The 3,225-nt window shown below is 40.1% G+C and overlaps 1 non-coding gene across 1 annotated transcript; it reads left to right on the top strand.

Moving 5' to 3' along the window:
- The first annotated feature begins 1,221 nt into the window (after positions 1 to 1,221).
- On the top strand, positions 1,222 to 1,325 carry LOC112064866 (U6 spliceosomal RNA). The gene has a single exon (XR_002891720.1). It is a non-coding gene; the product is annotated as a U6 spliceosomal RNA (small nuclear RNA).
- The last annotated feature ends 1,900 nt before the right edge of the window (positions 1,326 to 3,225 follow it).

Genomic DNA, 3,225 nt, shown 5'->3' with positions numbered 1-3,225 from the left:
TTATTGTTTGTAGATTTTTTGATGATGGCCATTCTGACCAGTGTGAGGTGATACCTCACTGTAGTTTTGATTTGCATTTCTCTATTGATTAGTGATGTTGAGCATCCTTTCATGTGTTTGTTGGCAATCTGTATATCTTCTCTGGAGAAATGTCTATTTAGGTCTTCTGTCCATTTTTGGATTGGGTTGTTTGTTTTTTTAATATTGAGCTGCATGGGCAGCTTGTAAATTTTGGAGATTAATCCTTTGTCAGTTGCTTCATTTGCAAGTATTTCCCTCTCTTTTCCATTCAGGCATTCAGGGACACAGGGGTCCTTATGAAGGTGGTAGCAGCAGGGCCCCTAACCTCAGGGCACCGGCTGAACAGAGATTCCCCTGTTACTTTTGGGTTTGATTTGTTAGGCGTCGGCTCAGCTGGCTGCCTCTATTAGGGAGTAGCTCGTTGATCTCTCCAAGCACCCAGGTGGGGGCCTCCATTTTCAGCCACAGAGAACCAGGAGAAGTGGATACAGCAGCCAAAAGAGGGGGGAATTCTACCAATTAACTGTGAGCTGCGGGCTGGGGATGGAGTAGTGAGAAAATTGGGGGAAGTGGTGATTTTGACTGCGAGAAGTTACACTGAATTACATTTAAACTTTTAAGAGGGAAAAAAAGTCTATAAATGTTAGACAACTATATAAGGAAATATTCACTGCTGGGTTGTTTTAAGATGCATTCTCTATCCAGAACCTTGTAATAAACCTTGAAAAGAGCGCAGTGGCATTTCTTAGCCAAAACCAGTGAAATGTGTCTAGCCATAATAGCATTTTCCCAGTCAGCGCAAAATCATGAATCACCCGTTTCTGTAAGGACTTAATTAGTTTCAATGCAAGAGACTCTAATTTCCCCCCCTATTTATCTTATGGCAATAAAAACCGTTTACTTACCATGGATGCCAAAGAATAGATTAAGCTGATAAAGAAAAGTATAAGATTAACACTTGCAATTTACTTGGCAGATGGAGGTATTTTATCATTTTACCAAATTGTTCTCTCTCTGGAGGGAAGCTGTGTATTGATACTTCACAACCGAGACCAAGCTGGGGCCAGTCGGACGTCAGTGTTAGGGGAGGTGAAGACTGATCATCGCTGTGGACCAGGGAATGCTCTCCTTTCATCACTGAAGAAGAAAGATAAGAAAGGATCTTTCCTTACACTCTCTAAATTTAACAAAGTTGTAAGTGTGCTTGCTTCGGCAGCATATATAGTAAAACTGGAACAATACAGAGAATAGCATGGTCCCTGCACGAGGATGACACACAAATTCATAAAGCATTCCATATTTAAAAGAAAAAACAATTTTTAAGTATACTGTTGTAGTAAAAAGAACCACACACACATACAAACACACATCAACACACAAACAATAAAACAATATTATAGGTGGCAAAAATAGGAAGGTGGAGTCTATAGATACTATCTATACTTCTTAAATTAAGACATAAGTTTACTTGTTATTCATAGGTGTGACATATGAATAATAATGACAACTAAAATGTACTATAAATCCTCCAAATTACTGGAAGGCAAACACACATATACCTCAAATATCAAAAAGAAAAGAGAGAAAGAAAGAGAAAGAGAGAGAGAAAGGAAAAGAAAGGGGAAAACTAAGCAAAGAAAGGAAAGTCAATTTTTAGAGCAAATGATGGAAATAAAGAGTATATTGAAAACAAATAAAAATCTCAAAAGTAAAGTTAGTAAGATGTAAAACATAAAATGTCATGTTTAATTAGTACATTTGGATGACATGACACTAATAAATGTAGAATAAATGTAAATTAAATGTAAATTAAAAAGAAACTAATGAAATCAGATTAGGCAAAGAGTGACCAAGCAAATGTTAACAAAGAGAAAGCTAGGTGTCACAGTAATAGTGTCAGACAAAGATAAAGTTAAAGCAAAAAATGATAAACTAACACAAAAATGATACCAAATATTAATACATGGCCTCACCCACAGTGATAATGCAACTGTATTTTATGCAGTAAATAACAAAGGAAAACAACATAAAGCATAAATCTAGAAACTTCTAAAATAAATCAACAAAAAACAGAAGTAGTATGAGACCAACTCATCCTTATGATATCATGACTGATCAAGTGGATAAAATTTCTCAATTAATTAAGGAAGTAGAGTCATGGTTCTGAAGCCTGAGTTAGCCTCAGCCCAGATGAGTTTGTTCCAGCACAAATCACTGGGCTCCACCTAAGTGGTTCTGCTTCATTTGGTCTGGGTGGGCTCTTGTACCCTGTTTAGATGGAAATTCAGTAGAGAAAACTATCTGAGAAGAGATGATGCCATTGAAAGGTGTGGAATCATGAAGATGAGGATGAATCAACAAAGAACTGGTAGCAGAAATCTTCAGGAAGCTGCAAGGTTTACGCGTGTGGTTTCAGCACCCAGATCTTTGACAGAGAGACCAAGGGACTCTCAGCAGAGCCTTGAGCTGACTGCAACCCCAGCATGAAAGCCACCAGCAGTGGGGTTCAGAGAAGGGACATGATTCCCTTAAGTCTGCACATGAGGACAGAGGGGGAATTTTGCCCCCAAAGTCTCTGTTTCCAAAATGCAGGCACATTTTGTTACCCCTGGGAGAGAACGGGGCAGAATTCCTCATCCTCTATGGGTCTGTCCATCTTGATCTTACCTCTCCTTAGCTTCTGAGGTGGTAAAATTTTCCTCAAAAGCTGCTGTCTATTTCTGCCCCCATTAAAAAAAAAAAAAAAAAAACACTGTGTTTGGCCACATGCCAAGTCCTTTACACCCATTCTTTTGCTGTGTGACCCTGTGAGGCACACCTTCCGTGACCCCCATGTTATGGGTCAGGTATCCGAGGTCGGCGAGTTCACCTGCCTGGACATGGGGCACATGGAGGAGGGACTCAAACCCCCATTCACCTTGACCCAACACAAGAGCCACACGACACTCCTCACTGCCCCCTTCTTGCCTGCTAACTCTCATTCCTTTGCATTTGTCTCTTTCTCCAGGCAAAGAAGGGTAGAACTTCTAGTAGTTAGTGGTTAGTGTTTTATTTATTTATTTATTTATTTATTTTATTTATTTTTTTTTTTTTGTGGTATGTGGGCCTCCCTCTGTTATGGCCTCTCCCGTTGCGGAGCACAGGCTCCGGACGCGCAGGCTCAGCGGCCATGGCTCACCGGCCCAGCCGCTCTGCGGCATGTGG

Source organism: Physeter macrocephalus, chromosome 14 (assembly GCF_002837175.3).
Source record: "Physeter macrocephalus isolate SW-GA chromosome 14, ASM283717v5, whole genome shotgun sequence".
Taxonomy (NCBI): domain Eukaryota; kingdom Metazoa; phylum Chordata; class Mammalia; order Artiodactyla; family Physeteridae; genus Physeter; species Physeter macrocephalus.
The sequence above is the reverse complement of the archived record's forward strand: the minus strand, read 5'-3'. Positions and strand labels throughout refer to the sequence as shown.